The sequence below is a fragment of the Protopterus annectens genome, chromosome 3.part0 (assembly GCF_019279795.1).
Source record: "Protopterus annectens isolate FY-2018-M chromosome 3.part0, PAN1.0, whole genome shotgun sequence".
Taxonomy (NCBI): Eukaryota; Metazoa; Chordata; order Ceratodontiformes; family Protopteridae; genus Protopterus; species Protopterus annectens.
In genome coordinates this window covers 656588231-656615610 of record NC_056731.1, presented here as the reverse complement: position 1 = coordinate 656615610, position 27380 = coordinate 656588231, and the positions used below count along the sequence as shown (strand labels likewise).

Here is a 27380-nt window from a genome sequence, read left to right as displayed (position 1 = left end):
CTCCAAACACTATTATATTGGGTGACTTCAACTACCCAAACATAGACTGGGAGCATTACTCTAGCTCCAACACCCTAGCCCAAAGGTTCCTAAAATTTATAAACTCAAATGCTATGGAACAACTTGTTACCACTCCCACAAGAGGGGAAAACATACTGGACCTGATCATCACCAACATGGGGACTCTGTGCTCCAGACCAGAAGTGTATCCCTCACTGGTAAGATCAGACCATAAACTAATCTCACTGGATATTCACATCCTGACCCCACCCCCTGCCCAGAAAACCACAGTGAAAAACTTCTCTAAAGCAAATTTCACACTCCTCAAAACCGAGGTGGAATCCTTCAAAGCCCTCGGGCCTGTGGAAAATACGGCCCAGACTGCAGAATCCTTTATAAACGCATTCTATGGAACACCTTCAGGAATGTATGGATCATGCAATCCCAAATAAAACCAAGACCCAATCCTCCAAAGGCAGATGTCCTGTCTGGTGGACCCCAGCCATAAACAAACTATACAATAGAAGGAGGAAGCTACTACATGGTAGAGCAAAATCCCAAAAAGGGAAGGCATCTCTGATCAGTATTAGCAAAAAACTACGGGCACTCATAAAATCGTCTAAGGCCAGCTTCGAGAAAAAAATTGCACAGGACACTAAGGATAATCACAAGGCTTTCTTTAATTATGATAGGAACCTGGGTGGGAATTCCCAGATATACTCAGAATTAGTCAAAAATGACAAAAAATACACCAAACCCACAGACATTGCCAACATCCTAGCTGACAGGTTCAGCGCAAACTTCTCCCCCCTTCCCCATCAAAAGGGCAAATATCTATCCCAGCAGAGTGCTGCCCCCCCTGACATCTCAGATGCTCAGGTAAGAGCCACCCTCTCCAAAACAAAAAACACAGCATCAATGGGACCAGACGGCGTCCCGGGCTGCGTCCTACATGAACTCCAAGAAGAGCTAAACCCAAACATAAAACTACTGTTCAATCTCAGCCTTACTACAGGATATGTACCAAAAGAGTGGCGTACAGCAACAGTGGTCCCTCTCCACAAAGGTGGTGCCCCAACGGATCCTGGAAACTATCGCCCCATAAGCCTGACTAGCTTGGTCTGCAAAGCTATGGAAAGGATCATCATGGATCTCATAAATAAAGATATTGGGGACCTACAGGCACTGGATCCTACCCAGTTCGGCTTTGTTAAGGGCAGATCCTGCCTCTTAAACCTGGTTGATTTCTTTGAAACAGTCACCAAGGCCATTGATGAGGGGAAGGTGGTCCACACAGCCTACCTGGACCTCGCAAAAGCCTTCGATACAATACCCCACTCAAGCATTATAGATAAGCTCACCAGCTTAAATATAAACCCCTATGTCACTAGATGAGTTGCAAACTGGCTCAAGGACAGAACCCACATGGTTAGAATTGTTGGATCCATGACAGACTCCAAACCAGTTACAAGTGGCGTCCCACAAGGCTCTGTCCTGGGACCACTCTTGTTCGGTATATATTTCTCGGAGGTACAGGCCAACACGGAAGGACTGTGGCTGACCAAGTTCACAGATGACTGCAAACTGGCGCCATAATCGACTCTCCAGCTGACACAAACATCCTCCAAAAGGGCTTCATAGAAACAGACAACTGGTGCCAGAGCCATGACCTCAAGCTAAACGCCAAAATGTGTATAGTCATCCCCTTTGGCAAAAACAAAGTGCCCACAAATTACCACATAGGTGGTAATCCATTAAGTACAGAAGAAGTAATTGGGGACCTGGGGACCCAAGTTGATAGCAATCTCTCATTTGACAACCACGTGGCCAAAGTGGTTAGAAAAACATTTTATATAGCCCACCTAATCATGAAGGGATTCCCATCTAGATCAGGGGAGGTCATCGTGCCTCTTTACTCATCCCTCATCAGGCCCATAATTGAGTACAGTGCCCCTTTTGGGATGTACCTTACCAGACACCTGCAGCAACTGGAAAGACCCCAAAAGTACCTCACCAAGAGGATCAAAGGGCTCAAACAGATGCCATATGCTTCCCGGTTAAAGAAACTCCAGCTCTACTCAGTGGCATACCGCCTGCTCAGAGGCGATCTGTGCCTGACGTATAAAGCCATGTCCAACCCGGAATTAATGGACATGCTGCACCTCAGAAAATCCAAATCCCATTGAGCTACGCGCTCGAGAGACTTAAACCTCAGCACTGAAATAAATAGGACATGCTGGAAGGACAGATTCATAACCCAGAGGCTCCCTTCACTCTGGAATAAAATCCCAGTCCAGGTTAGGCAGAGTCCCTCATTGACTCTCTTCAAGAGGAATCTTGATGAGTGGATGGGAGATCGTAGGTTTACCCCAGGTATCACTTCTGTGTCACTGTTAGACAGAGGCACAGTATACTAACCTTGAAAAAGGGCATAGCAAAATTCATTTAAAATGGGTGGCAAAAGCCAAAAAAATGACAAAAGGCCAGCAATGTATCCAAATAATAAATCACTGAAGAAGGCATTTGTTGCCGAAACCGGTCTGTTTAATAAAGGATTATTTGAAGCTATACTCATGTATTGGCTATAATTATTTTAAACTCCAGGACCGTTTATTGCTGGCCTTTTGTCGTTTTCTTGGTTTACTTTGGCCGTGCATTCACCTACATGCATAGCATCATGTTTGGTTGGCGAAAGCCAAACGCACTCTGGCTAGGCTTATAAATGCCCTAGGGCAGATAGCCTAGTATGAACCTATGAACCTATTTCCAGTTCTCCTGCCTCTCTTTCATTGGCTCAGATTTTGAGCCAATGAAAGAGACTTCCTGGAGCTCAAAACAAGAAGTGTGGTCTTTATTACACTGCAGTATGTATGTGTGTCTTCTCCACAAATTTACCCAATTGCTTCACATAGTTGAGTCAAAGAGTTTCATATGAAATAATAAAAGAGTTTTATAGTTTTTCATAAAATCAAACCCAGGAACGTTGTCTGGCTAAATGGCTTGCTCATAGTTATATAGTAGGGAAATGAGTGTGGAGGGAATCAAACCCTGTACCACAGAAATATAGCTCACAGCATTAATCGTCTGTATCAGCTACCAGACTGAGCCAAACATTTTCTGACAAAATATTCTGGATTCCAGTCAATAAAGAGTAACAGGAAAGACTGAATGTCAGAGTTTATATCTATTTGAAAATGCTTATTAATGCAAAACTTGTTATTCTATCTACTTTATATAAGAAATATTTAAAATCTGGTCTTGATTTTTGGGGTTTTTGTTTTTAATTCTTGCGCTAAAAAGTTCACAGGGTACAGAAGAGTTGCAGTGGGTTCCACTATATGGTTCTGACAGCAGCAAACTGAGATAGATTTCTGGTGTATTATTTATGAATTTATTCATTTGCTCACTCTCAAGCATATGTCTGAGGTGAATATGCAAGTGTCTATTAATTGAAGGTTTTGTGTGTATGTGTGTGTATGTATATATAAGTACTTAGTTCCTGTAGCTCACAATAGTTATCAACAGTAGCATCATACGAGCCATGTTCTTTCGGTGTGATCCTTGGTTTCCTTGTTTTGTTGACTGCAAAACTGCGTTTATTATTAGGCTGTCAGTAAACATGTCAGCAAGAATGTTAACTAAGAATATATTTTTAATTTAGCTTTTTTTTCAGGCACAGTGTTGGGCTTCAACAGTCTGTCTGGTGCAGAGCTTAGACTAGCAAAACTATGAGCTATTAATAAGCTGCTTCTGGGGTGCATGGTTTGATTCCATTAGCCTTCATTTGTCTCCTCTTGATTCTGACTAAGTCACTTTACCAGGCAGTACTTCTAGGCTGTCCCTGAAAAGGAACACTTGGGTCCAGTGAGCTGTCCCAAGCTGTTTGAAAATGTATTACATATTTGTCTTGAATTCCTGCTCCCTTCACATAGCTGCTAATTAGTGTTTCACTGTATGCTATCTGACTATGAGTCCAATAACATTTCTTGTAGTCTGATGTGTTGCCAGATACAATGTGAGTTTCAGGGGAAGACAAATTTACTTTTTTCATGTTAAGTCTGTTTTCAGCATGAGACAGTTTTGTTTTGTTTAGCAAAGGGCTGTCAGCATTTTTCTTGCAAAACAAGAAATATAAGTTTAAAATTTAAATACAAATGCATGACAATTGTAAAACTAAAAAAAAAAAACACAAAATAGTATCCACACTATATATACACACATATATAACACAAGTTTCAACATTATTTTATCGTAATTAGGGAGAGCCAACCAACTAATGGTATATACTGGTATGGCTGGGGGCATCCATTACCCTACCCTACCCAGAGCACCATTTTACCATGATCCAGCTCTTTACCTCATACAAAAAAGTAACACTTGCAGCTGGCAATGGCTATCATATCCTCTGCAATCATAGGTTTGTGACTGCAACTGAATAATTTCCTGACTGCCGCTCAAAAAAAAGAGAGAGGGAGAAATGTTTTTTCTTTCTTTCTTTCTTTTTTAAATACTTATTGTTCCAGGGATCAGGGTGCTCACTAGGGCAAAGCGTTTCACAGATTGTGCATATGCCCCTGTGTGCCCCAGTGTAGTGAAGCCCCTGCTCAGTTGTACAGATGTTATACTTTAATGTACAGCAACAGAAAGAAAACAGTGATCACAAACAGCAATTACAAAAATCTGGTCTACATCTTATAGAAAGTGAGAATCCCTTTAGCTTAGTAAAATACAGTCAGTGATACCAAGCATTTTGGGAAACAAGTTGTAAAATGTTATATCCGCTGTAGAATCCTACAAATCTTAGTACCTCCACCCCTATAGTTACACATAGAGTTCCAATATAGGTTTTTGGTTACTTTTTGAAGTTCATTTTATTGACACATTATTCAGACATATTAATAAATCATAATAGTGATAAAATATGTGTACTTGTGTTGTCATACTGATAAAAATATTTGCCAAAGAAGGTGAAATGTGAGTACAGAAATGAAAGTAAATCAGTGGAACTTTACATAGAAATAATAATTACAAATATATTGCATTTCTTACTCATCTAATGTGATATGTAATTTGTATGGTTTATATTTGAGTTTGTTGCAGTATGCAATTAAAAAAACAAGCTTGTTTTGGAAATGCAGGCTTTAAACTTTGTAGTACTTTTACTTTTTACCATGTTTTCCCAAACATAATTTCTCCACACAAAGTCACATGTTCGAAATTAGCAATTTTTAAAATGTGCATAACATCTGTAAAGTCTATTTCTAAGCCTCTGCAATAAATCACATTACAAATCAACCAAAATTTATAGCAACCATTTGGTATTAAATACATCAGAATCTGAACCTTTTGAACTTATGGGTTAAAGTGTATTGGTCATGTCTTAAAGTAAGTGTCAAGTAATGGACCTTTGGAGTTGTATATAACCTGCTTATTATATATAATGCCAAATTATACAGTTTTGAATCAAAAAGTGTGTTTTTTTTCCAGTTTATTTTGTTGGTAAGGATGGCTCCCTGAAAAGTTTTCTCAAAACTGAAAATCCCTACCATGACATTGTGAAAGCCTGAACCCACAATGCCTCACTACCGAAATTAATGTATAAACTGCTGTTTTTACATATTAAATAAAGTAGAAAGAATTTCTTTCTTCCTAGAAAAACAAGTTCTCAACTAGTTCTTGCAGATTTAGCACCTCACAGTGACAATTAACACAATGCTGCAGTAGTGAAACCATTCTCCTACTACCGGTCCTCTAAGAAATTAAGCTGTTATTAATTATTCGCAATGCTTATACAGCAAAACTGAGCAAACAGCAAAACTAAAAAGATCAAATAGTACTGTATATATACACATACACATACACACACACATACACATATATATATGTATATATATATATATATATATATATATATATATATATATATATATATATAATTTATTTTTTTTTTTGGAAAACTGCTTGTAACTTTATCACAAACAGCAGGAAACAATTTCATTGTAAAGCAAAGTGAGGATGTTCCAAACATGACCAAAAATTTAAAGAAAGAGGATTTGCATGTTACCGCTCCAGTTTTCAGAAACAAGAAGCAAAATTAAAAGACCATGTTACAGAATTTTGCAGAACATTTCAATCAGGTTTACAGTTTTTACATTTTCTCTTTGAGAATGTGCTTATATTTTTTCTATCATTTTTATCACTTTGTTTTTAATTATGCTTTTCTAAGTCGTATCCCACATTCCTACTGCAAGTGGGAGAAGATGTGTGGCATTTGTTATTCAAATTTTATTCTAATTAGATGTCCAGATTTTGGCTGGATGACACTACTTTTCAAGGGCCTTTGTTCCTATTTGCATTGTCTGCAGGTTGAGAAGTATGAGTTAAAAAAAGTATTTTGTTTGACCTGTAGCTGTAACATATTCCATAGGCTGGTGCAGATAGCTATGGCTTTGGTGCTGCATTAATGTCAATGGATAAGCAACTGTTGCATCTAGATGTCTATTGCTCCCAAATAGTAATCAGGGCTAAATGCTGATATTCACAGATAAAAATCCCAAAAACAGTACGACAAACAGAAAATAAGGAACTTCAAGGCCAGGCAGGACAGCAGAACCAAAACCTTTAATACAGATCCACACAGCAATAAAATAGGCACGAGGTAACTCAATGTCACCAAAATCACGAATAAGTCACAAGGTTAAGCACTTTCACCCAGAACACCCCCAGGCTTACCTTGTGCCTATTTTATTGCTGTGCGGATCTGCATTAAAGTTTTTGGTTCTGCTGTCCTGCCTGGCCTTGAAGTTCCTTATTTTCTATTCGAGATATTCACAGATCAAAAAGGAGTGCCTTGCAACTGTTTGGCATATGAGCGATTCCTCAGATACCTATTTGGCTCAAGAATTTCAGTCCACTAATCAATTCCTATGATGTAGCCATTCATATCTCAGGGATTGTTAATGAGACTGATAAGGTTCACTGTCAGAGCCATCTGTGTGCCTGGAATAAGTTAAATGTAGCTGATGTGTTATCCAAAAACTGTGTCTGTGACCGACTATTATCAGGTACTACAAAAGATGTTATCGCCTCTGTGCAGAGGATAATGAAAGACAGACAGACTTGTGACTGCCAAAAAACTACAGAAGCTAAAGCAAACCACCAAAATGACCATATGGGTTATAAATTATCTAATACCTTCAAGACTGATGGAAACATTTCTACACACAAAGCATCTCGCATATAAATGCTATACATTCAGAGTGCAACTATAAGAGCATTATGGTTTACATATGTCTCAAGAGAGTATAGCAGTAGTATAATTATACTTTCATTGTATAAAGTGACCTTCCAGATTCTTAAATATGCAGCTGCTACATTAGCTATACCAGTGTGGCTCTTTAAGTTTTTTAAAAATAAATTTATTTGAACATGCTATATGGGAGATGAAGTGGTACAGTGGTTAGCATTGTCGCCTCACAGCAAAAGGTTCTCCAGTTCAATTCATGGCTGGGGTGCTTTCTATGTGGAGTCTGCATGTCCTCCCTGCATTCATGTGGGTTTTCTCGGGATGCTCTGGTTTCCTCTCCAATTCCAAAGACATGCAGCTGATGGATTGGACACTTTAAATTGGCCCTAGGTGTGAGTGTGTGCACGAGTGTGAGGTCCCCTGCCCAGGTGGGTTGGGTGCCAGGCTAGCAACCTGTCTCTTTAAAACTGTAACCACTACAAAAGCAATGAGTGCTGGAGAGCGCTCATTGTGTGATGTGCTGTATGGCATGAATGGAACTGAGAGAATGCGCTGTATGATGAGCAGCTGTCGAATTACTTCCTAACTATGTAGCATCATCTATTGATATCATAAGGGAGCAAAGATACTGAACTGAAGGGATCTCACTATGCCAGGAACAGATACCGAGCATCCATAACTTTTTATATCACTGAATCTTATCACCTACTCTAAGCATAGCCTGAGCAGTTGAGTCCAGTCAATGTTCTCCAGCACAGCAGTCACAACTGTATGACAAAGCTGATATCGCTGATACGGACTCAGGACTGACATACAGAAGGAGTTGCATGGCAAAAAGGCTATACACCACAGAGCTTCAGCTGAAGGTTGGACATTGCTGTCATAACTGCATTCTACAAGTCCAAGATAAAAGATGGGCTTGTGGGTCACTAGTTCACCAGGGAGTTAAAGTTATATTTGAAAACAGAACACTGTGAGCCATATCCACAGGAGTTTGGGACACAAATCATACTGCACTTATCCTTTAGTATGCATGATCCCAGGATCTCTCACTTGATGTCTGTAGCCTGCAGTACAGCTCCACCTATATTTGAAACTGATTATTGCAGGTAGTCTGTTCTCCCACCTGGTATTTCCAGTAATAGCTAGTCTTACACACAGGTGGAGCTTTCTCTTTGGCAAGAAATCAGTTCATTTAAATGCACTGTATAAAACACACACACACACACACACACACACACACACACACACACACACACACACACACACACACACACACACACACAGACACACACACACACACACAAACACACTTTAGCGTAGGCTATCAATTCAGTAATTCACAAACCTTAGCACAGAAGGCTAGAGAATCTCATTATCTTGTCTGGGTGTAGTGGGAATCCATTTTGTTCAGCACCTTCGTATTGTAAGGTATTGAAATAGGTGGATCCTACACGTCTGCATGAGGCAGTTTTAGGGGACAGAGTGGGTTGCACAATTTGGTGTATTGAGAGTGAGACAAGGTGTATCTCTCTCTTTGTATGCTGGACTTTCAAAATTCAGTCCTCAGAAACATAGCATGTAGATATGTTTGTCAATACTATGTGCTTGATTTACTTGTTGTTGCTGCTTACACGGTAGCAAATTATTTGACTGGAGTTTTATAGCCCTCTTATACCCAAGTGTCCAACACAATCACACTAACTCTACACTCGTTGTTGGTTCTCAAGAGTCTTAATATTTGTTATAGTTTGCTTTGTACGATCCTGCATTTTTTACTGTAGTATCTGCAGCTCTTCTGTTGAAGAGATAGATATCATATATATTACGTTTTAGTGCTTGTTTTATTTATTTTTCATTTTTTACTTCTGTGATTGGGTTACCTCTGCAGTCTAGTTTATTTAGCAGCTTCCCAAAAAATCTAGATTCAGTGAAAATGATTTTACCCTTTCCTAACTGTTGTGCAACTGTGGAATTAATATTCATATGTTTTGATGGTGTGGGCAGTTCTTCCAATATGGAGTGTGCAGGGCCTTGCATCTGAAAACAAAATAAACTTTCTTTCAGTTCACTGAATGTGGTATTCAGTGAAACCATAGCTCAGTAACATGTAAAGCATCTTTTTTAATTATATGAGTATTATATTTATATTAATGCTTTCTTTTCTTTTTTTTTTTTTTTTTGCAGATACATTTTCTGTCATCAAGAACCATTGCTCAAACATCCCAGTGAAGGCAGCAGTGTTTATGTCTGGTATGTTACTAAGTCTGCCAGTACTGAGAACATTTATGGCAGTAAGATTTAGATTGCACATCGTATACTTCTGTGTTTTACAGTTAATTTAATTTCTGGATTTCTGAATATGCTCCTTAAGTTAAAGCACAAATGGATTGAAAACAAAACAAAGATTATGAATTTTTTAGATGCTTTAATTTTACTGTTGACTTAATTTTTCCTTATAACTACACCCACAAAAATGATGTTAAATTAGGTATTAGCAATTATACAATGACCCCCCATTAATATAAAATGTGCACGCTGTTTGGTCAGCATGCACATTGTAAATCAGAGTTATAGTAATGGAAAAAGGTCCGGTCACCCGGACTTTTTCCATTACTATAACTCTTTTTTTACAGCAACGGAGAACGCAAGATCTCCATTGCTTCACACTGTCTCGCTATGTTAAATGAGTTTAACATAGCGAGATGGCTTTAAAATAAGCAATGGAGATTCTCTGTTGCTTTTTTTAAAGCTATCTCACTACGTTAAACTCGTTTAACATAACGAGACAGTTTGTAAAAAGCAACGGAGATCTTGCTTTCTCTGTTGCTTTTTTCAAAACTGTCTCGCTATGTTAAATGGGTTTAACATAGCGAGACAGCTTTAAAAAAAGCAACGGAGATTCTCCATTGCTTTTTTTAAAGCTGTCTCACTATGTTAAGCCCATTTAACATAGCGAAACAGTTTGTAAAAGGCAACGGAGATCTTGCTTTCTCCGTTGCTTTTGCCCACAGCTCTGATGTACTGCGTAGGCATATGCATGCGCAGTACATCAAAACTTCTGCAGAATACCAGACAGCTGCAGAAGGGCAGCAAGGAGGCATTATACAATGCCATTATTTAAGAAAAGTAATTATTTTTTTCTTAAATAATGTCATTGTATAATAGCAATAACCCATTTCTGGGTGTGGGTAATGCTAGATTTACCCACGGTTGTCTTTGTTTGGCCACTCGGGCTTCGCCCACGTGACCAAACCACACCAACTGTGGATAAATCCAACATTACCCACACCCAGGCGTGGGTTATTGCTATATTATTTCATATTCATGCAAAGCATTATGGATAATCAAAAGCAGCATATGTCTCTAGAGGATCAGCTGTTTATTTACACTATAGTTTCACTAGCAGAGCAGCAAATGTGTTATAGTTTCAGGAATGGGTGCTCCACTTATGAGAAATAACTGACAAATTGTCATACTAGGATGTAAGACTTCCTTATTTGCTGCAGCATGAAAAAATGGTAACTTATACAGTAACATAGGTAGTTAGGGACTGTGGATACAGTCTTTCATGATGTCATGTTACATATTTTCAGTTTCAAGAAAATGTTCAAGGAACAGTGCTTATGAATAAAATCAACTGTAAAAATAGCACACTATTTGCCTTAGAAACTATAAAATTCGATATGGTATAAGACTTACTCCTCTCTCTAAGCATTAGCTATTGTTAGCAATTTGTATTTGCCAAGGAAAGTGTGACAATGCACTTTAAGCACTGTAACATAATGAAAATTCTGTATGATAATATGGTTCTTAAAATCATTAATGTGTAGTTTGTTTATGCATCATATCTTGTTAACTACACTATTCTTTGTGTAGTGTATTTAAATTAATGCAAGAATCAAATATAAACAGACAGCTTACACGATGAAGGATGAATTATATATTCACGAGGGAAAATGAAATGTATGATATATAAAAGCTTTTAAATATGTTTTAAATAAATCATTTTATTTTGTTTAATCTGCTTGGAATACACTGTTGAGGTTTATCTGTTTCAGTTATACTCACTAAACAATTCTGAAATTCAGATTAATGAAAAAGTGACATAATTTACTCTGCAAAAAATTAATTTGTCAGTTAAGTGTTAAGTAAGAAATCAAAGTTCAATACAAGGATATGTAACAAAAATGAGAATCTTTGATACTGTTTGACAAGAAAAGGCAAATATTTATTCATAAGGCATTTTACATATACATATATTTGCACTACCTGTTATAGGAGGTGATACAAAAAAGTAATCTCAACTATAAGCACGAAACCTAAGCAATATATACTCAGATTTAAGCACAGACTGGTCTACTTAGAATGGATACTAATCTAAAAATAAATAGTAATGAGTAATGTTGAAGCACCCACTGAAAATCAAAGTACAATTTTCCAAAGACTTGTCCATCTGCTTTTGTTGATGAAAAGCGGAAGAAATTCATGATTTTTGTTGTGTCAATTTATCCTAATTGTAACATTTTGAATAATATGCAGAATTCAGTACATGATGATTTCAGTACAAATTTGTTCAAAATCAGTACGTCTATATACAACTGTGTTGTTTTCCAGGAAACAGCTTTAAGTTTGCTTTTTATGTCTGCATGAGATGTTGTATGAGTGATCAGTTGGCATAATAATTAAGATCTTTGCCTCTCATGCACAAGGTATTTGATTTGATCCCAACTTCTGGCCAATGCCTGTTTGGAGTTTGCATGGTCTCTGTGTGTCTCTGTGAGATTCTTCCCACCCCCAAAATCACGCTGAGTGTTTTCATCTCAAATTCATCCAAGAATGGAATTGTGGGCAACTGCACAAACTGTAAATGGTGCCCATCAAGAAAAGACTTGCACTGACCAACAGCTTTGGGCATCTACTGTGGTGCAAAGTATCCTCAAGACAGGAGAACATGCATCACAGATGGCATACAGTGATACAGCTAGCCACTCGGTGGTAAAAACTATGGCTCTAGGTGACTCGATTGTGTTGATTAATGTTGCCAAATGGGCATGGGTAATTAGTGGGTTGAAGATCTGGCCCACCCTAACCTAAGCTGGGATAGTGTATGTGCCCCTACTGGCCAGTGTGTGCCATAAATCATAGCAGCTCTGGTTCACAGTATCCAGTTGCCTAGCCTTGCTTACCATGTTTAGCCCTGTTGAGTGAAAGCTGGAGGTAAAAAACAATCAGTCTGCCAAACATGAATTAAGAATTGTTACACTCAGTGTAGGTTCACTGTTAGGATGGGACTTGGAAGTGGATGACATTATGGTAAGGAGGAGGCTGGACATCCTGTGTATCCGTGAGATATGATGGAAGGCAGTGCAGCACTGGGCTTGGGATACAGAGTCTACTACTCAAGAGGAGGACAGGCTAGAAAAGGTGTGGAAATTGTAGTGAGGGAGAGGCATAAGAAGAGTGATGTCATCAGAATTAGTGATGGGCTCATGGCAATCAGAGTCCAGTGTAAGGATAAGGCACTAGTCATAATCCCAGCCTAAGCCAGACAGCAGGGTTGTGATAGTGAAGAAGAGTGCATTCAGACTGTGGTTGCAGGATCTATTAGATAAAGCAGGGCAACAGGGATTGGCATTGATAAAGGATGACCTAAATGCACATATCATGACAGACAGACAGACAGAGCAGGTTATGAGGGCCTGAGTCCATATGGGTGGGCAAGAGGAATAAAGAAGGAGAGGCCATTCTTGACTTCTGTCAGGCAACTGGCTTGATGGTGGCCAACTATGGTTCAGTAAGAGAGACAGTCACATACAAGAGTGGCCAACATACAAGTCAGGTAGACTTCCATCTAGTAAGAAAAGGGCAATGAGGTAGAATAAGCGATTGCAAAATTATCCCCAATGAAATAGTCATCCCACAGCTTAAACCACTGGTTGCAACAATCAGCTCCAAGCAGTGGTCAGTGAAGGCTCTAAAGTCAACAGAGACCGGACTGAGGAGACCTGAAAGTTGACTAGAAAGAAAGCACAATAGTTCAAGGAATTACTCAGGGCTCTAGCACATGAAAAAGAGGAAACAGGAGGATTTGAAGAAATATGACACCATCTCAAAACAGCATGTCTGAGAACTGCCAACCGGATAAGTGGCTGCGCCACTTATGGAAATAAGATACATAAGAAAAGCTGGTGGTGAAATGTAGAAGTCCAGGAAGTCATCAAGAGAAAATAAGGAGCACAGAAAAAAGTGGGAGATAGAAAAGACAGACCAGGCTATGAAGGAATATTGGCTGACTAACAAAGGAGTTGCAATAGCAAAGAACAGGGTATCTGAGGCACTCTTCAGCTTTTGGAAAGTAACTCAGCAGCTGGCACAAATAAACTATATCAGATTGCAGGGCAAAGACAGAAAGATAATTAAGATAGTTAGACGCCCTTCATAAGTCCACAAAACAAAGTCAGATGGATGGATTACTTCCAGCAGCTTCTGAATGAAGAAACCCCACAGAAGCTGCACTGCCCCAGACACAGCCTATAATTAAAGAAGAGAAGCCCACCATAGAAGAAGTAAGAACAGCACTAAGGAAAATGAAGCCAGGGTAAGCAGCAGGCTCATATGAGGTCACAGCAGATATGATAAAGATGAGGGGGATCAGGGAACACATAGCTCCTGAGGGTACTCATAACAGTATGAAGAGAAAGACATATCCCAGATGACTGAAAAATAAGCATATTAGTGCCAGTGTACAAGAACAAAGGGGGCATAACTGAAGGCAGTACAGTATCAAACTCTTGTCACATTCCATGAAAGTTCTGGAAAGGGTGATTGAGAAGTGAATACAGAGGGTAGTACACAGAAAGATGGGAGATGAGCAGTTTGGATTCAGATCAGGATCCAGCACCAGTGGTCCGATGTTTGCAGTAAGACAAATACTTCAGAAGATGCTACAGACAAGAAAAGAAACCAACTGGGCATTCCTAGACTTGAAGAAAGCATATGAAAAGGTCCCAAGTAAGATGCTTTGGGCAGTCTTGCAGTGGTTCAAAGTCCTAGACACATTGGCAAAATTAGTGCAGGCTATTTGCATGGACCCAGCAACTCAGGTATGAACAATGTTCCATCTCAAAGAGGGGTTCCCATGATTTCTCAGTGGGAGTGGATGTGGATCAGGGTCAGGGTTCATCTCTAAGCCCACTGCTGTTCATAGTGGTGATGGGACTACATTAGCAAACAAGTCAGAGGGGACAGATCAGCAAAGATGCTGTATGCAGATGATGTGGCATTACAGGCAATCTTTGAACAAAATTTCAGCAGATGATAGGGGAATGGAATACAAAACTGAAGGCACATGGGATGAAATTGAGCATAGAAAAGACAACCGTAATGGCAGCAAATGGGGGAAATCAGACGAAGCCGAGAACTGAGATAGAAGGGAAAATGGTGAAAAGGTTAACAGCTTCAAGTTTCTGGGAGGGGTGGTTGAGAAGAAGGGAAGTCTGAATGAGAAGGTCAAAGCCTGAATCAGAGCAGCTGCCAGTGGCGGCTCGTGCCATCGGACTGCAGGACTGCAGCCCTCCCAGTAAAAAAAGATTGTTAGATAAAAAAATAAAACATGTATAAAAATTTATAACCAAAAAATGTTTTGTTTGTTGACTGACTTGCAAAGTCCCGGAACTCGAACTGCGCATGCTCATTGAGTTCCGGGTTTTTATTTATTTATTTAAAGTAGAGAAAGAGTCCATTTCTGCAACTCTTGACTGCTTTACAGGCAGTCCTGGTATGAGAGAAGGCATCAGTGTGATGCCCAGACGTCTATGCGATTTTTAACTGCACAGTAAGAAGTAGGGGTTATGACTGCCATGTCTGCAGTCACAAACGTAATGTGGACGGCTGGAGGGCTGCTGATTGGTTCTCACTCTCTTCTCAAAAAAGAGAGTGAGAAACAATCAGTAGTAGTCTGTAGCACAGTACTACTTAAGTTGGATTTCTTGTGCTGCTACTGCTAGTGCTACGATCCTAGGGATTATCGTTGGTGAAAGTAGTTGACTAACAACTACTTGAAGTTCCTTCCTTATCTTTGTTTTCTTTTCTGGCTTGCTTGTTCTGCCCTTTGCCTTGCTGCTGGCTTGAGTCACAGAGAAGAAGAGGAAGAAAGAAGATGGACACTCGGCTTGGACAGTCACTTTTTACAGAAGTAAAATTTATTAAATTGAGGTAGGTGCCAGACTCGGCTCTGTGTACAGATGCAATGTAATTTTTTTTACAGTACTCGAACACGGCAGCAGTAAAATTAAATCTGCACTATCTAGATCAGATGATGTCAGCACTCACAGTAAAAGTAAAATATTCTATTGTCGATTTGCCGTGTGGTTAGGACAGAATCAGATTAACTGTGTAGTTAGAGCCTAAATGACCTACTTGTCCTGTTAGTGTGGCTCCAAAAATAAAACTAAAAGTCCCCAGGTCAACACTGCTGAGCTGTTGGCTTGTCTTCACATGAAGATTTCTTCTCATGCTGTTTAAGTCAGACCTTCGCATGGAGATTACTTCTGATGCTGTTTACGTTATTATGTATGTATTGTATACAAATTACACACTGCATGGATGGAAAACAATAGGATGGGATTGCTTATTGCTATATTTTCTTTGTCTAGCTGCACTGAGTTTCACATCAACTTATTTAAAATAAAGCAAATGTTTACCTAAGGCTAGGCCCTATTTCACGTACTCTACCTGATATAACACCAGCAACATCAGGTCTCAGGTTAGGAGCATACTAAGCAAGGGGGGGTGACTATAGCAATTTGTTGTTTGAGACTTGTGCTTGTCACTTAGTGTGTCCTAGTAGTCTTCTATTAACTATTGATGAGAGCTGGTCACCCGGTCTGTTCAGAGCTGCCTTTCTGAATCACTGTCTGCAGATTGTGTTGATAGTGTAGTGTTGAAGCTTGGCAATAACTCTCAGTCAGTACAAACACTGAATTTATAAGCCTTGCCCTAGTCCTAATTGTTTTTACACTATATTACATATGAACTTAACTGAGTAATAGTAATTCCTGCTTTACTGTTCCTTGTTTCTTTCTTTATGTTTAGTTACTATTAAGCACAAATAGTATATGCAGGTAGCAAGGTAACAAGTCACCAGCATCTCATAATAAGTAGCAAACCGCCCTTGTGGTTCAACTCGGGATTTTCTGAATCTGATCAAAGTGACCTATTTTAAGGGAATGCAAAAGTCCACTAAAGCAAAAGATGCCTTTGCCAAGAAAAAAATGCACTTTATACTTTTTGAAAAAAAAAGCTGAATATAAACACAAGAAGAAATGTATACCAATTACAAATTCAAATTTCAATCTCCGCTCAAAGCCATAAATAAAGGGCAATGGCACAGCAACTGATTTTAAATACTGGTGTTATAAACTAAGAAAATTGCTAGAATAACAGGCTTTGCGTTAGTATGAATGTTTGAAGGAAATGAAGTCTGAACTCAAAAACTCAAAATGTCGTTATCTAGGGATTGCAGTTCTCAATGTTTTGGCAAAAAAAAAAGAAAGAGATCATACATATGAGGAAAACCAGGGATATTCTGTCAAATTAGGAACAACTGACAGCTATGATACACACCTAACCTACACACACACACACACACACACACACACACACACACACACACACACACACACACACACACACACACACACACACACACACACACACACACACACTGTACATATATGTATACCTGCAATATACCTTGTTGAATGCACATCTTGTTGGCAGAGAATATTGCCATTTAAATGAAAGCTACATTTGTTGACATCGGGAGATGAGGAATGTTGGCTCAACTGTTCCTGTGGTGTGGCAGCTGTGCTTGCATGCAAGCAAGTGGAGTTTTACAAGTTATGGCTAGAAAAAAAGGCTAGTAGGGGGACAGATTCAGTGGTGTGTGTGTGTGTGTGTGTGTGTGTGTGTGTGTGTGTGTGTGTGTGTGTGTGTGTGTGTGTCAGTGTGTGTGTCAGTGTGTGAGGTGAGGTGGTCTTGAATAGTGCGTCGGCTGCCTTACTTTATACTACTGACGACCTGACGTCAGTCCTGAAGTGACAGTAACCGATGCAGAAATACTAAGCCTCTAGTATTCAGGCCGGCCGAGGGCTACCCTGGCAGGGATAACCCAAATGTGATGACTGCAACAGTGAATACACTCGAACATCTACATTTATGGTAAGTGTACACAACTGTACTTTCATGCACATGTGCAGAAAAGCAGAAGACAATCTGGTGAAGAACATTTGGGAGAGACTAGAAGAAGGCAAGGGGGAACAAGGGCATCCAGTAAAGAGGTCGATGGATTGTGTGAGAAAAGACCTGCACTAAGAGACAGTAATGAAAAGTGAGCAAGATGGCGACATCTGACAATGCACCTTGACGCAGTGTAAAAAATGGGAAAAAGGAGAAGATGATGATGATGATGATGATGATGATGATGATGAAGTGTTGTATATAACATATTCAGCTTCACATTCAAATATTCTACCTAAATGCAGCATGTGGCTTTGTTTTAGAAAATATTTTAATATGCAGTGGCTATGTTCTGTAGCAAGTGTTAAAAGCAAACCTTTGCAGTTAGACATGACCTTCATAGCACACAAAGTACCAAATTACCCAGTTTTGAAACAAAAAGAATGTTGCTACTACATTTTATTTTGCTGATAAAGATAATCCTTGTTTTTTTTTTCTCTCAGACTGGAACATCTCTGTCATGACATCATAAAAGAGTGAACCACAATACATCATTACCTAAATTCATGTATAGGCTACTATACTTTTATGATAAATGCATTAGTAATGCTTTCTTACTTCCTAGAAAGACAAATTGCCAGCAAGATTTTTTTCAGGTGGAACACTAAACATTGAAAATTAGCAAATGTGATTATGTAGTATAAAAATGTAAATAAGTACCACTGTTTCTAAAGGTGTAAATTGGTTGCTATTCACAATGCATTGTAGTGTGTCATTGCCTAATACATATCATGACATAATTTTTTTGGGAGTAGCTAAAGTAAAAACTAAGTAAGCAGTCTCATTTAAAAATCAAATTAACTATAATCTTAATTGTTTTTCCAAAAATGCTTGCAGCTTTGTCAAGAAGACTGTAATGGTAAATGAAATTAATTATAAAGCAAAAACACTTCACTAGCATTGATAGTTATCTGCATGAAAGTATAGTAGTTTATGCGCTAATTTAGGTAGTAAGAGATTGTGGGTTCCAACTTTCATACCACAGAAAAGATTTTCCCTTCTGAGAAAAACAAAATCCAGGGATCTATTTTTATTTATTTAACATTTGTTAACTGGGAAAGCCCGACTTGAAACAAAGCCAACTTTCACTGGATGCCCAGGTAGAAATGCTTAAGGATGTCTTTGTAATGTGTGAGAAAACTGGAGGAAACCCACACGAACACAGGGAGGACATGCAGACTCTGCACAGAAGGCACTTCAGCTGAGAATCAAACCAGAGAACTTCTTGCTGTAAGGCAGCAATGCTACCGCTGCACCCCTTCACCATATATTCTTGTCATCAAAATAAAATACAAAAACAAGACACTCTTCGCTTTCAGAACTGTATAATTTGAACTTTGTATGGTAATGAGGTCATATGTAATTCCAAAGGTTTGTTACACTTTCTTCAAAACCTGACCAATGCATTTTAAAGTTTTCTGTTATTTCTTGAAGCCTGAATGTGTAGTGTAATCTCTTATTATAAAATAATTCATACTGACTAGGCTAAAGATATAAAAAATGGATGTTGCACATATGCACGGCTTTGTGTTTACATTCTGGAGTAATGAAAATACATGTTTTGTGGAGGAATGTCCCCTTCACCTATTAGCCAACTAGTCAGTCATCTTGAACATTGCCTAGTCATTCTGAGATAGGCAAGAGCTAATGACAGCATGGCCATCATTCAGGTATGTCTTTATGCACTCTAATGCACCACCTGTTTGCCACATACGGTATCCATGGGTGGCTGTACAATGGGTGCAGCATGACACTGTCACTCACTTCTGCAGGTGATGTAGCCCAACCTTTTAATAGATAGATCCTGTTATGTCTGTAGTCTCAGTTGTGAATGCATTTGTAGTAGATGTGTTTCATGCCACACTATTCAATCTTTCCAAGAGGATAGTCAATTAGGCCATCACCTCTTCATAGTTTTCCTCCCTCACTTGTCCTCCAGCATCCCAGAGCTGCCAAACAAACCATTGTCAACAGTGTCACAGAAAAGACTCCATCTTTCTATATCATGAAGTCAGATTCAAAGTAATCACTCAACCTATTAATTTCTGGAAGGCTTACTTTGCTTACATTTCATTTGTCTCCCTCTTTTCCGCCTCTTCTTCAACAGTGAATATGGGGAGGACTGTAATTCCTTTTGCATAGTGTTTCTTTAAAGTCATTTTCAGAAGATTTTCTTTGTTATCTGACCCACAACACAGAAGTGTAGCTACAGTGGAGTGAAGGGGGCAGCTGTCTGAGGTGTTAGGGGGCATGATTGTTTTTTTTTTTTTTAATTTTTTGCTCCTCATGTAAATGTGAGGGTGGGCAATAGAACATGAGGCCTTTAGGACCTGGAACTCCTCCCTAGGAGGGAAGGAAGAAAGGAGTGCCAGATTGAAGAACAGACCTTATTAGTGTTATTCTGTATTTATTTATTTTTTTATGTTGCCGTCTACAACTCTACCATAATACTTCATGAAAATATCTGCATGTAATACATAATGAAATTTAAACACTTTCACGTTGTGCTTTCCTTCCTGTATCACAGAAGCCACTCTAACATCTGCAGTATAATATTACTTTTAAGATGAATATTTGCAGTGCAAGGTGTTTAGTTACGGAATGATTAGTGCAATGTTTTTATTGAGATGTTACTAGAAGGTTCTACTGTAGTACTTTGCCTTACTGTAGTCTGTGTTCTTGTGAGGCCACCTCGTTAAAGTATATTAGTCATATTCTGAGACAGCTCCAAGAAACAAACCTTTGACGCTGGATATAACCTCCATACCATATACAATACGAAACTACATGGTTTTTGATGCAAAAAAGTGTGTCTATGTACTTTATTTAGTTGGTAAGGACAGCTCCTGTTTTTTTTTTCTTGGATCTCAAAAATACTGCCCTGACTTGAAAGACTGAACCTACAATGACTCAGTACATGAATTAATGTATAAGATACTGTATTTCCATGATAACTCATAAGTACTGGCTTCATACTTCCTCAAAAATAAGTTGTCAGCTGGTTCTTGTAAGTCGTACACCTCACACAGAAAATAAACGTGATGATGTTGGAGACTAAATGCAATCTAAGTAAGAAGTTACTATCTAAGCAGGTAATTTTTTTCATACCTCTAATGCTTTGTGGTTGCATTTAAGTCATTGTCCATTACCTATAGTGAATTCATTTCGTGCATGTGGTTTTAGAGAAAAAAAATGAGTGATCAGTGGAACCATTTGCAACTTTGGTATGAGGTGTAATGAGAAATTAAATTAGTTTTACACCAAGGATGCTTCCAAAAGTGACCAATAAAAGATTTTTTGTAGCACCCCTTTCTTTTCTAAGTAGACAATCCTACTGATTCAATGTATCCCTAAAATACTGCTACATGTTATTAATCTATAATAAGCAGGCGGTTATTATTGAAAGTAAAAGGGAGCCCATTTTTGAAAGTAGTCATGAGAATGGAATTGTAGTGTAAAACTGGATTTCCTTCTGTTGTTACTGAATGTAATGATAGTGCTGTCCCCTCTGCATATGTAACATACGTTACACATCCACTGCCCTACTTCTCCTGGCATAGCTGACAGTACCTCGCATCATCACAGTGACCACAAAGCATCGGGTACCACTAGTCCCAGCAGCTAAGAATAATAATTCTCATACTATAGATACTCACTAAATTTATATTTATATTAAATAAACATTTTTGCAGGGGGGGGGGCTTGACTCTTTCACTCCAAGATATGGGGCTTTGTTTCCACACTCCAACCTCCAAGTATTGAGGTTCTGCCAACTTACAGTAGAGGGAAAATCTGGTTGTCATGAAAAATCAGCTTTTTTCTTTACCATGACATGGTGTGACATTAGACTTGGTATATCTACAAACTGGGGTTGTAAGATCAAAGGCTCCATGGCAGGGTGCAGACAGCCATAGTCCAACAGAAAGCAAAGTAGGGTTTACTGACAAAGTATTTTTTTTTTGAGTTGCACTGATGAAATTTTGCACAGTCAGTCGTGCCTGACTTCTGCTATATGCATCCAGTTCTGACAGAAAAAAATCCTGATAAATCATTAAATTTCCATGGAAATAAATAAGCTTTGCATTGTTGCATATTTTGCATAATTAACAATGCAGTTCCTTCTCATGCATATTGTGCATTTCCCTACAAACCTACTTAGGCAGCCTGCTTGCCTGCAGTACCAGTTTTCTCATACAGATGTAGCTGCTCTGCTACGAAGTCATTCAGTGCCACAGTTCCACCTGTAGTTCATACAGGTAAATGCAGACATGATGGCAAATAGAGTCATCATGCCTGAATTTACTATGTCCAGGAGGAAGGACGTTGGTGTGGGGCCTCTGTATCATCATGGAGTTATTCTTTGCATTTTTTGTAAACAACCTGAAACAAGCCATCCCTGAGGAGTTTAGTGGATGGTTTGCACTCTTCAGGGCTGCCCAAGGGTGAGATTGCAGGCATCCTCCCTGACTCTGGATACCTGCAATACAACTCCATCTGTATGTAGAAAAATATAAAGCTAACTCAAAACATTTCTGGATCACCATCAATAGCCTCCTAAACCCAGGTAAAGCAACTCAGCCATGTCCTTCTACCTTTCCAGTAAATGATAACTGCGCTTCTAATTTCAACTCTCATTACATTAACTCAGAAGCCTGCCTCCTCACTAAGCCCCTCAGATGATACATACCTCTCAACACTACAGATTTTTGCAGAATGCCCACATTTTTTGCTTTATATTTTTGGTCTGTTTTTCATAAAATTATGGTTTTCTGGCAAATTAGTGGCAAATCATTAAAGACTGAAGTTGGAAAATAATGACAGATATTTGAGTTTCAGACTTCATACCCTCCAGAAAATTCATGCTAATGCAAAGCCTGTTATTTTATTAACTTTCTAAGTTTGTAAGAGCAATATTTAAAAATTGTCCCCATTTTTGAGCCTTTGTCCCACTTTTATTTGTGGCTTTGTTCAGATTTCTTGGTCTAAGAGGTTGAGAGGTATGTACCCCTCTATAATATCATACTACCACAAATTGCCCCATTTTTCTCATTTACCTCATTGCTTACCTTTCTCATCAAAAAGTTCCTCCTAAATCTTCCAGTCTAGCCCCCAACAACTTCCTTTCTGAATACCTCAATTATTGCTGACGAAGCAGTTGTATGTTTAGTATCCATATTAGTCAACTGCTCCATAAAAGAAAACTGTGTTCCCCATCTTTGGAACAAATGTTATATCATACATTTGCATAAGGTGGGTCCCTCCCCTGATCTCTCCAACTTTTGCCCCATTGCTATTCTGTCGCCCCTTTCTAAAATTCTGTCCTTGACATTAAGCTTCTATCTCTAACCCATGGCTTCAGACCATAAAACAGTACAACTATGGCACTCCTGAGGTTTACTAAAATAGTTATTTGCCATAAAAACTCAGATAACCTGGTATCTGCCCTCTCCTTGACTTGTCCAAGACATTTAATACTGCCTGCCACAAAAAAAAAATCCTCTATAGACTCTCCCTATTTACTATCACAGACTCTGCCCTTAAGTGGTTCTGTAGTTCTTTAACATACAACTGGCTGTAAAGTGGGAAAATGAATGATGAATGTTCATGTGTCCTTCCCATAACACTCAGTATTCCTCAAGGATCTGTCCTTGGTCCTCTGCTGTTCAACCTTTTTATAAATGACCTGTACACCGCTTTTATGCATGCTTCTTTTGTTCAACATGTGGATGACCCTGTACTCATCTGCTCAGCTAATTACCTGTCTGCACAGCAACAACTTACTCAGCAGTCCTTTTCCTCCTTAAAAACTTAGTTGACAACTCTCAACTCCTTCCAAATAGTCAAAAAAATATTTATGCTGTTTACCCCTAAACTGTACAAGTCCCTCAAACATAACTTCTCCATTACTTCAGAGAACAACGCTACAGTTGAAATAGTAACATGCACTAAATGTCTGGGTCTAATCACTGATAACGAAATGAAATTCTACCCACATATATTCCAAACTATAAAAAAGACACATCAGAAACTAGGCACTGTCTACAGGGCCAAACAGTTCCTCACTGATGATGCCAGGTGTAGCATTACAACAGGATTTCTAATGCCAATCCTCTAATATGATTCATCAGTTCTTGCTAATTTAAACTCCTCCATATGACTCAAAATGCAACAGAGCTACAATAAAATTATGAAGTTTGCTACTAATATATCCTATAGAACTCACCACTGTCTGTCACTTAAAATCCTTAACTGGCTTGAACTCTCTCATGCCCTCCCATATACACAAGGTTGTGCACAAATGACTCCACAACCTCACATATACACAAGGTTGTGCACAAATAACTCCACAACCTCACATATACACAAGGTTGTGCACAAATGACTCCACAATCCCCAACAGTGTCCAGGGATTGAAACTCTCATAGTCCTCTATTAACCAAACAGAAAACTGTGGTCCAGTGACAAACCTCTACTCAGCATAACCAAATCCCAAAACATGGCTGAATGTGCACTATACTCTAATTCAATCTCTAGAAAATGGAACTCTCTGCTTTTTCTATTAAGTAAACTGAAAAAATTGCTGCTATCAAAAAAAAAAAAACTGAACCAGCATCTAAAACAGTCTTGGCTCTGTACCAGCAAAACTCCAGGATAATTTTTCTTCCCTATATTACTGATTCAGTTCTATGACTCAATGATTTTTCTTTCTATTGCTAAAATGAAAACTTATTTTTTATTGTATTGAATGATTTTACTGTATTAAATTAATTTTCTTATCTATTGTTTAAAACCTACTGTAATATTTTACTTAATTTTGGACATTTCCTTCCCTCTAGTGAAAACAGGTTTCTCACCCAGGTGGCCTAACATGGTTAACAAATACAGTATATAAATAAGTAAATAGGTACTGCAAGCAGTTTGGCTTGCAACAATGGGCTTCACTACTGATTCGGCCTCGTACATTGGCAAACCTCACTGGTGTATAACATTAAATTAGTTTGGTGTGGCACACCGAATTCCACTCCACCATTCCACTGAATGAAGAATGGTGGAGCCCTTTCTTTTGGAATCAGGCATGGTGTAACACATTAAATGTTACACTAGGCCAAGCTGTTTTGAAATCCAGCTCCATATCTGAACGCACAAACAAAAACACTCAGCTTATCAAAGAAAAACGTTAATAATACAGATTAATTTGCATGGTCATACTTCCACTCACCATTCACACACACATAAACACCAAACCACTGAAATCTCCATACAAAGTGTTCTTTGCAGTGGGTCAAGCCTCTCTGTACTCGCATGTGGGGGCCATCCCCCATAACCACTGCTGATTACAAATACTGACTCACACCACAGTGGGAAAAGGGAATAAATATTTCCATTCCATGTTGTAGTGTGATCTTAGACAGTAAAAGCTTTCTAGCATTACAGGGAAAAAAATGGCCAACATTTAACAACAATCCATTTTACTGGTGCACTGAATGCCAAAATAGAACCTGTAGTGTGATCTCATTAAAAAAATGCATAATTGCACTATTTCTGTGGCATGAATGCAGCCCTAACTGTGATGCAGATGATTTAAGTTTGATTACTGACTAAAGCACTGAAGAATGCAGGAGTGTTAGGGAAATATAGAGGCCATTACCAGGCCTTCAACAACATGAGATATTTGTGGATTTTTTTGCACAAGGATGTGGCAGTCTATAGCAGGCCAATATGTGATCCTATGGCTATTGCAAACTGGCAAATACTAGGCAGCAGGGAAGTTTGGAGTTGACATTTTGTGTGCTGATGCAAATGACATAATTATATGTTCCACATCAGCAAGGAATTCTCTCCCATAGCTTTACAAAATTTGTCTAAGTGGCTGTACTTGCATCCTTCAAGGGGCCTCACTTGAAGGTGCCAAAAGACATGTACAGTCCCAGAAAAGGGAGTGCCCACCTATAGGTCAGGGTCTCAGGGTCTCATTGCACCTTCACAAGGGTTGACTCAATCTGCTGAGAACATGAGTTTGGATAATTAGGTGTAGAGGTATGTAAATAAAAATAAAAAGATAAAAATGCACTGTAGCACTACCTGCAGGAAATATAAGTAACCAGTTGTTTTTGTTTGTCTTTCGGCTTTTTCCGGTTAGGAGTCGCCACAGCGGAACTCCGGTCCGCTAATGATTAGCAGTAGATTTTCACAAACGCCGATGTGCCAGCTTGACGTTCAACCTTCAACGAAGGCACGCCCATTCACGCATGTCTTTCGAATGCTCACCCAACCATGGGGAGGACATGCAGACTCCACACAGAAGGCACTCCCCACACTCCAACCGAGAATCGAACGGGAGAACTTCTTGCTGTGAGGCAACAACGCTACTGCTGCACCACCGCGGATGTCAAATATAAGTAACCAGTAATGTAGGTAAATATAAGTAACCAGTAATGTAGGTAAAATAGCAAAACATTTATAGTGTTCTTCATACTTACTGCAAAAGACATGTAATGGAACTACATTACAGTGAATGAAAGAACAGGAGCTCTATTGCACATACTATGCTCTCAATATTTTATATACTACTTACAATAAAATTGCACAGCAGTATATTACAGAGGTACAGTACAGTTGTAGCTGTCCTTGTATAAACAATAGGATAGTACAGTTGCATGGTTCCTGCAGCAATGTCTGCTTACAATAAAACTGCACAGCACTATGTAAAAACAAGAACAGTACTGAGGTAGCTGTCCTTGTACATACAGTATGATAGTACAGTAGTATGGCTTCTGCAGTAATGTCTGCTTACAATTAAACTGCACTGCAATATATTACATCAGAACAGTACATTGGTAACTGTCCTTGTACATACAGTAGGACGGAACAGGAGCATAGTACCTGCAGCAGTGCCATATATGAGGTGCTTAGAAGATACAATTCAGATGATGCTAAAACATCACAGAAATGTCATTTGAAGTGAAACCACATAGCAACAGAATAAACCCCACTTCACAGATAATCTGAGAATTAGAGTATCATAATCAGAACTGGGGTGCCTGAAGAGAGAGGTCCTCTAAATGTAATACAACACTTCACTTCCACCTCATATATGATCTTCAAAGAGTATGTTAAAGCAATAGCTATATGAGTCATAGATGTAAGTTATATCCTAATTAGGATGCAAATCATTTAAAGGTAAGATGTTGTTAAAATGCATTGCAGATAATAAAACAGCAATCTACTCCACCATTTACTGTTATATTTACATGATATATTATAGTAACTCAGCTATCACAAGCTCATGGCCTCAGCTGAGGCTATGAAGGAGCTTGAAACTATTGACACCAGGATCATGTCCCATTGTACCTTTTGAACTACCTTACCAGAAGTTTAAGCTAAGCAGACTTGTTGAAATTCTATCAGTGCTTAAAGCCTATAGCTAACTGAGTGCAGTTTTAATTACTTTAATCTATTTTTATAACTACGTATCCTCATAGCTGTAATATTTATTGTGATTTTTTTTTTGTATTCTTCAAGTTTCTTTACCTGTTATTGATTATAGCTACATAATGCTTCACATTATATTCTATTACAGGTCTTATCCCTGATTTATACAGAGTCAGCAGTATTTCCTTCCTTGTAGAAGCAACTGTTCATAAGATACCCTCATAATAGCATAACACTTTCTAATAATATCATATTTGTGTCTTCAAATGTGAGTGTTCTATCAACAGTTACCTCTTGATCTCTGGAAGTGTTTGTTAGTAAAATTTTGCAATTTATTGCATATGAATCCCCATAATTATTTCTTCTGAAATACAATTTGTCACATTTCTTAGTGTTGTAA

The 27380-nt window shown here is 38.7% G+C and overlaps 1 protein-coding gene across 14 annotated transcripts in view; it reads left to right on the top strand.

The window, feature by feature from the left end:
* Positions 1 to 27380, top strand: part of LOC122796513 (poly(rC)-binding protein 3-like) — an 819027-nt gene that overhangs the window by 295713 nt on the left and 495934 nt on the right. For all 14 annotated transcript variants that reach the window (XM_044065073.1, XM_044065072.1, XM_044065067.1 and 11 more), the window contains one exon: positions 9434 to 9499. The gene's annotated coding sequence lies outside the window, so the exon portion shown is untranslated. The remainder of the gene's footprint in view (positions 1 to 9433; positions 9500 to 27380) is intronic.